Raw genomic sequence first — 8,418 nt, 5'->3', positions numbered from 1 at the left:
TTCTATTAAAAAGCATTTGATTTTTTTTTTTTATTTTACTGCAGAAAAAAGTTGGGTGTAAAATTTATTCGGACTGTGTAAGGGCACCTTTTAGTAGTCTACATTTTGCTGTTCCTCTGTAATACTTATAGGGAATATTACAGGCTATCATAGGATATGTCCAGTTTAGCACTGGACTGCCCTTTCTAGGGCAACCTATTAAAGGGAACTTGGTGCCTGTAGACTGGACTGAATTTTCACAGCCACATGCTGGAGGAGCTGAGCAGACTGGTTTATATAGTTTTCTGTGAAAAGACTGTGCTCATGGTTTAGGAGTCCAGTGGGTGGTCCAGTGACTGACATCTATCTTAGTATACAGTAAATACTTTCAGTAACTGAATAGGACCACTCTCTGAACTCCTAAGCAGAGATCTAATATTTAAATAGATACCTGAGTAATTATACTCTATGTTCTCACTGCTCCAGTTCTCTTAACATGCTCTCAGTTTACAAATTAAATTTTATGTCTATTGCGCCAGGTTCACTTTAAGACTGGTCATACAGTTGTGGAAATTGCAATTATTTATTATAATCAGGGCTCAGACCACGAGACCACTGGCTGTAAGGGACTTACAAAGAAGAAGACTTTATTGATTGAGGTAGATTTTAGATTTCACAAAAAAAAAAAAATATTTTGGCTTAATTTTATATAGTGATAAGAATTAAGACCCTTTATGTAAAATGCTTTTAAATGTATAAAGGGCATAAAGAGTACAAGAATTTCTGACTGTGATAGGTAAAGTAATCATTTTTGTCGCATGCATGTTGCTGAAAAATGTTACAATTCTATGCATTAAACAGTTAATATGACTGGAACATATGAACACTATTTCATTTGGTTGCAGATAGCTCATATAATAAAACAATATTTTTCATGTATGGGGACCCTAAACCTATGCCTCTGGTTTTATATGCGTTGATTTAATATGATTTTAGATATAAAGCAAATGGACCCCAAATCATTTTATCATGTATGTTTAGCTGATTCTTAGTTCTTTCAGCCTTTTTTTTGTAATTAGTGTTTATTCAAAGTGTTTTTAAGAGCGTAACAGGAAAAGAAAAAAATGCAAGAAATGGCAATACCACGGACGGGAAACATTCCCAGTAAGGCACATTGTATAATCCAACAAAGAAATAGTAGCATAGCCATACACATCTAAAGTATGCCTACGATCAATAAAGGCAAAACAGGAAAAAATGCCAGGCATATCGTTAATTATCACATCTAAGATCATATTTATCAAACATGGACTCCCTGATGTTCTTTCTGCCTTTAACACTCTTGGGATACAATAGAATGAATATTACACTGGTTCAAGCAAAGGCTGCTCTGTCACTACAGCACAGCAGAGATTCAAACATTTTCCGCGATGCCAGCCTGATGTTGATACATCATGCTGGGCAGGGAAACAATCCAGGACAGCCATTAACGGCCCGTAGGGCCACAAAATTTGTGAACATGTGAATGCAGCCTTATTGTAAATGTTCTTGGGTATCTAGTCCACTATTGATGAGCAAATTAACAGTAACTTCGGCCAAACCTAATTACTCAGTTGTTGAATCATGCTGCCTGGTAAAGATTGATTGCATCCCTAGGGCTGCCTAGAAAACATGGATACAGCCATATGGCTGTAATCAGGTTTGGCTGAACTTATTGTAAGTTTGCTCATCTCTAGAAATAACATGTTTGTGATGACTATCTACAATGATTTCTGAGTACATTATACTTAGAAAATGCAGAAACTATAGAAAAAAAGTCCACAGCTTCCTCATGTAGCTTACCTAAAATATACTATGTGGATAATCTAAACAAATGTAACTTTGTTCTATAAAAAGTGTAATTTATGATATTATATTATATATTTTTTTTCACAACAAGGCCCTGTTCAGACTGTGCTTTTTCCTGTGTTGAAGTGTAACTGTCATTTTAAAACAAAGTACAAGCAATTTTAAGAAACTCTGTAATAGGTTTTATTAGGCAAAAGAGTTTTTACCCTAACGCTCATGACAGCACCCCTGGAGAGCACCTCCCACCGCAGGACAGGAAACCTGGGAACATAAAAGCTTGACACACCTCTCAGACCTCAGTTCAAGTTTCCTGTCCTAGCGGATGGGAGGTCTGGGAAGACGCTCCTGTGGGAGTGAAAAAAGAAGCAGGCACACCTGGTGGTCGCAGGTCCCCCCGTCTGCCGTGCCGCACTGTGGGGCTCCCTGCAGGCATGAGACTCCACTGATGGAGCAGCCTGGAAGCCTGATGGGAATCTCCCCGGACATCTGACCTGGCTCTGGCCGCGAGGAGTGTGGCTCTGTCTGGGTCTGCAACTCGCGGGGAGACGCCGGCTTCTGTGGTGAGTCGGCTTCCGGTTTTCCCGGGCGTCCGTAGTGCGCACGCGCGGCTGGCGTGCGCACGTAATGACGTCAGACGCCCGCATCACTTCCGGCGGCAACGTCCCTTCCGGTCGGCACCGAGGATCGCTCCATTTTTAAAAAGCCACAGAGTGCAATGTCCGCAAGCCTGTAGCGTCCACAGGCACCGAGACTCCCACCAGCCGACACCTAATTCAAGGATTTCTGCTGGTACACCTCCTGCAGCATGTCTGAACCCTCAGGAGTGGATAAAGGACGCCATGATCGTGAAAGAGGGAGCGATAAGAGAAGCTCCAGGCCTTCCAGTCCGGTACCAGTGAAGACCATAAGGGGGTGAGATTTCCCTGGTTGTTTGTTCTGTGTTACTAATTGGGGGATTCTTGCTGTTTTTGTTCTAGAGATCTCCACACCGCTCTAAATCCCATAGCAAGGAGCGGCATCGCCGCAGAGAATGTGGGGAGTGCAGAAGAGAGTTAAGGGAGGATTACCACAGATCAGTATGCCCTGCATGTGTGGATCACCTGGTAGCACAGGAATCGCAAGCCCTTGCAGAAAGCATTAAGAAAATCATAAGGGAAGAAATAAATACGTCCCTAACTCAGCTAAATCTAACCCCCAGACAGAGCCCGGTCCTTCAGGCTCTAAGGATATTTCAGAGCCAGCGCCCATAGTCTCATGTAGAGAGTTAGAAGAAGGGGAAGTGAAGCAAGCAGCACACTCTGAGGAAGAGGAAGCTACTCCTAATAAGGCTCTATGCCCAGCTGAAGACACGGAACAGCTAATTAAAGCTATCCAAGCCTCCATTAATATGGAAGTTAGGCAGCCCAAGACAGCGGAGGACGCTTTATATAAAGGTCTGGCCCCAAAACAAATGGGTACCTTCTCCCTGCATTTCAGCATAAAGGCACTAATCAAGAGAGAATGGGAAAATCCCGATAAGAAGTTCTTTGTCCCTCGTTTCTTTAAGAGGAAGTACCCCTTTGAGGAAAATTACTCTAAGGCGTGGGATAAAGCCCCGGCATTAGATGCCCCGGTAGCAAAATTTTTTTAGAAGAACAGCCTGCCCTTTGAGGACCTGGGATCCTTAGCAGATCCTATGAATCGCAAAGCTGATCATTTTAATCGTAAGACCTGGGAGGCTACTACTGGGGCTCTAAGAACAAACAGCATCTACCTGCTTAGCTCGTTCCTTAAGGTTATGGTTAGGGGACTCAGCTAGTCAGTGAAAATGCCTCAGCCAAGATCCTAGAAGATTTACCTGTCCTCTCCAAAGCAGCTGACTTTCTGGCAGATGCGTGTGTAGATTCCTTAAAATTAACGGCCAGAGCAGCGGCATTGTCCAACTCGGCAAGACGCGCTGTCTGGCTAAAATCTTGGAAGGGGGATGTAGCTTCAAAGGGGAAGCTCTGTGCCATCCCTTGTGACGGAGAACATCTCTTCGGCCCTTTTCTAGACTCCATTCTGGAAAAGGCGTCGGTTAGAAAGAAGGCATTCCCGGCCCAGCCTAAATCGCAGGAGACATCCCAGGGCAAAAGACCATACAAGAGGCCCTTTCGTCCTAGACAGGACTCCAACAAAAGATTCAGGGTCTCTGGAAAAGGGAAGGGGTTTCTTTTCTCTTCCAGGGATAAACCAAAAGACTCCCAATGACGTTTGTCCGGTGGGGGGCCGCCTGTCCTTTTTTGCCCCAGCCTGGAGGGAAATTTCCTCCAGTCCATGGGTCCTAAATACCATTTCCTGGGGTCTTCTGTTAGAGTACAACAGTCTCCCAGGGGACAGGTACCTTCCCACCAAACTAATGTCAGATGGGGAAAAACTGTCTGCTCTGGAGAAAGAAGTTCTTTCTCTAATAGAGAAGAATGTGATATTCCCTGTTCCAGTCTCTCAACAAAAGAGGGGGCTCTATTCTCCTCTTTTTCTTGTCAAAAAACCGAACGGTTCATACCGAGTAATCATTAATTTGAAAGGACTCAACTTACATCTAAAATACAAAATATCCCGCATGGAGACTCTCAAATCTGCCATTCATCTGCTATTTCCTCACTGCCTGATGGCATCAATAGACTTAGAGGATGCATACTACCATGTGCCAATTCATCCCAATTCATCCCTCACATCAGAAGTTCCTAAGATTCGCTGTAAACATCAAGGGCCGTTGGGCCCATTTTCAGTACAAAGCTCTTCCCTTTGGGGTATCTCAGGCCCTGAGGGTATTTACAAAAATAGCAGATATGGCAGCCTTTATAAGGACCAAGGACATGGTACTCGTCCCGTACTTGGACGACTTCCTCCTAATAGCAGACTCAGAACAGTCTCTGATCAATCAATTGGACCAAGCATCCAAGATAATAAAATGGTTAGGATGGAACATCAATATAAAGAAATCCAACCTCGTTCCGTCTCCTCGCTGCATCTTCCTGGGGCATTTACTAGACTCCACAGAACAGATGACCTTTTTACCAGAGGAAAAGAAACAGGTAATACAGGAAAGAGCCCAGATGCTATTTCTGACCTTCAGGCCATCTTTAAGAGAGGCAATGTCCGTCTTAGGGATTTTAACATCTTGTATTCCCGCAGTGAGGTGGGCTCAGAGCAGGACAAGAGACCTTCAGCAGAACATCCTGTCAGCCTGGAATGGTGCTCAGAATACGCTAGATTTACCATTCCTCCTAACATCCAAGGCCAGATTGTACCTACGATGGTGGATGAATCCCGACAATTTATCCTCAGGGATCCATTGGTCTCCCTCCCCTCTGGTAAGAATTACGACAGACGCCAGCCCCTGGGGTTGGGGGCTCATATGGGCAGCAGTTTTCTACAGGGACACTGGACGCCTCAGGACGAACGGACTTCCTCAAATTTCAAAGAACTATGAGCAATCTTTCAAGCCCTAAAGGGCTTTAAAGCCCAGATCCAACACAGACACGTACTCATCTACTCGGACAACAGGATGGCAGTAGCTTATGTGAACAGACAGGGGGGCACAAGGTCCCAGATACCTTTGCTTCTGTCCTCACAGATTTTTTCTTTCGCCGAAGAAAACTTGATGTCTTTGTCAGCAGTCCACCTAAGAGGCAAGGAGAACACGGTGGCGGACTTTCTATGCAGGGTTCAGCCGAACCAAGCAGAGTGGTCACTAAACGACGACATATTCCTTCTACTGAGGAAAAGATTCGGCAACCCATCAATAGATCTGTTTGCAACAAGGAAAAACAGAAAAGTAAGAAGGTTTTGCTCTCTGGACCCTCGGGCCAACCCGACAGCTATAGACGCCTTCTCCCTACACTGGAAGGAGGAAAGAGGATATGCCTTTCCACCGTTTCGTCTCATCCCAAAGGTAATCAAAAAGATTCGGGAAGACAAAGCAACTCTTCTACTAGTGGCTCCGTTTTGGCCAAGAAGGCCATGGTTCATGTGTCTAAAAAACATGTCAGTAAGTCAGCCAATCTGCTAAGCCAGGGACCAGTAAGCCATCCCGGGTCCCCGAGCCTCCACTTGAAGGCCTGGATGCTGAGTGGGTAATCCTAAGGAGAAGAGGCTTTACCGACAGTGTCATCAATACCTTGTTGGCAAGTAGGAAGGACGTCACATCAAATATCTATTTTCATGTCTGGCAGGCCTTCTTAAAATTCTCTAAAGGTAAACAAGACCCATTAAATGAACCCAACATCCCTCTGGTACTTAGTTTTTTTCAGGCGGGGCTAGATATGAACTTGAGTCCTAGCACCTTTAAAAGTTCAGATTTCCGCATTAAGCTCTTTTCTAAACTACAAACTAGCAGAGAACTCGTTGGTAAAAAGGTTTATAACCGCAGCCACACGTCTCAATCCTCCTAAGAAAGTGATGGTGCCGCAGTGGGACCTAAACTTGGTCTTGAATGCCTTAACAGCAGATCCCTTTGAACCAATAGATGACTTGTCCATCAAAATGCTTACTATCAAAATGATTTTTATTCTAGCTATTACTACTGCACGGAGAGTGAGCGAAATTCAATCCTTGTCCGCCCATCCCCCCTATACTCAAGTGTTGGAAGATAGGGTTATCATGATGAACCAAACTTTTTGCCCAAAGTGGTATCAGAGTTCCATAAGAACCAGAACATCATCTTACCATCTTTTTGTAATAATCCAAAGAACCAGAAAGAGGCTACCTTTCACACACTTGATGTCAGGAGGTGTTTGCTGAAATATCTAGATAAGACTAGAGAGTTCAGGTCAGCTGAAAATCTATTGCTTCAATTCTCAGGTCTGAATAGCTTACTCTAGTTCAGGTAGTGACCCCCCTACATTCTTTACATCACATTCCACTAGGTCTCTGGCGACATCTTGGGCAGAAAGGGCAGAGGCCACAGTAGATCAGATTTGCAGAGTGGCCACCTGGAAATCGGCTCACACCTTCTTTAAACATTACAGGGTTCAGTTGAGACCAGTTACCGATCTCGCCTTTGGCTGCAAAGTATTGTCGGCCGTAGTCCCCCCCCCCCCCCCCTAAAAAATTCTCCTATTCTAGTCCTCCAGGGGTGCTGTCATGGGCGTTAGGGTAAAAGCAGGATTACTTATAGGTAATCTTGTTTTCGGGAGCCCATGACAGCACCCCTCATTAATACCCTACCCTATTCTTAAACTTATTCATCTTATATTGTAATAGCCAGAGGTTGCTTTCTTTTAAGTTGTTTGTTTATTAATTTTGTATATACCTCCACTGGAGTACTTATGTTTGAACTGAGGTCTGAGAGGTGTGTCAAGCTTTTAGGTTCCCAGTTTTCCTGTCCTGCGGTGGGAGGTGCTCTCCAAGGGTGCTGTCATGGGCTCCCAAATACAAGATTACCCGTAAGTAATCCTGCTTTTCTGCACTCCCAAAAGCTGTTTTGTAGCACCCCCCCCCCCCCCCCCTCACTTCTTATCAGTGCATTATCAGGCAAAACCTTATTCATTACAAAGGAGCAAAGTGAAGACTGGTTCTGCTGTGTCCATTTTAATCTATGGAGGGGCCAAGGGGGATGAGTGAGCAGAAAGAGGAGATAAACAGCCTGTGCACTTTGGAAACTGTCTGGGTACACAAAATACTGGATTCACAGGTCAGACTGCTTAGTGCTGATGTGGGAACTTGGTAACATAAGATTACAGGATTCTGTGCTGTCTCCTAGACACAGGCTGTTTTTCTCCCCTCCCTGCTCACTCCCCCTCTTTGACCCCTCCCCCTCCATTGACTGCAATGGACACAGAAAACCTGCTTCTCTGCAAATGAGGGGAGAGGCTGGAAAACAGCTAAAAAAGCTAAATTCTATCCTGTCTTTATAAGTGGGAGATCAGATTACAGTCTGTGGGGAGGGCATGAGTGCTCAGAAAGAAAGATTGAAGTCTGCATTAGACCACCGACTTGTGCTGCAAGCAAGCAACTTTCTATGTATGAGCTGTGCCAACACTGTTTTACTGTTGGTCGGAATTCCTCTTTAAACAGAAAAAACACAAGGTGGGTGGGTAGGAAAAAAAACAAAACAAACAAGTGAACTTACTGTGGCTGTGCCTCTGTTGCATTGCTCCAGGTCCCCTTCATAGTCACTTGCTGTCATCTTCTGCCGGAAACAGATTATGTCATGTACCCGGCTCTTGCAGCAGCATGTCATGGTCTGGCTAAGCGAGTGCCTGCTCTGCTCACCCAGTGACTGAGGCAGTGTCTCGCCCCAGTCACTGATTGGCTGGGCAGGCAATCACTCAGCAGGAGTTGTGATGTTGCAGCTAGGAGAACTGCAGTACCGGGCTGATATGACTGGGACTCGGGAGAAGCACTACAAAGGCACAAGGATGCGTGAGTTCACTTGTTTATTATTTTCGCACCCACCCCCACCTGCCTGCCGTTTTATAGTTTGTGGGACTTCTCCCTTAATATATCAAGAAATTTGCATTGCTTTAATACATGGGATTGTATGGTATCGGCCCAGTTTGATTGGTAGCTCTGCGTAAGTGCTAACTTTTTCTGCCAGTAGAGATTTCGTAGACGTGAAACCTAAAC

This window comes from Dendropsophus ebraccatus, chromosome 3 (assembly GCF_027789765.1).
Source record: "Dendropsophus ebraccatus isolate aDenEbr1 chromosome 3, aDenEbr1.pat, whole genome shotgun sequence".
Taxonomy (NCBI): domain Eukaryota; kingdom Metazoa; phylum Chordata; class Amphibia; order Anura; family Hylidae; genus Dendropsophus; species Dendropsophus ebraccatus.
This window is presented reverse-complemented; position numbering follows the sequence as displayed.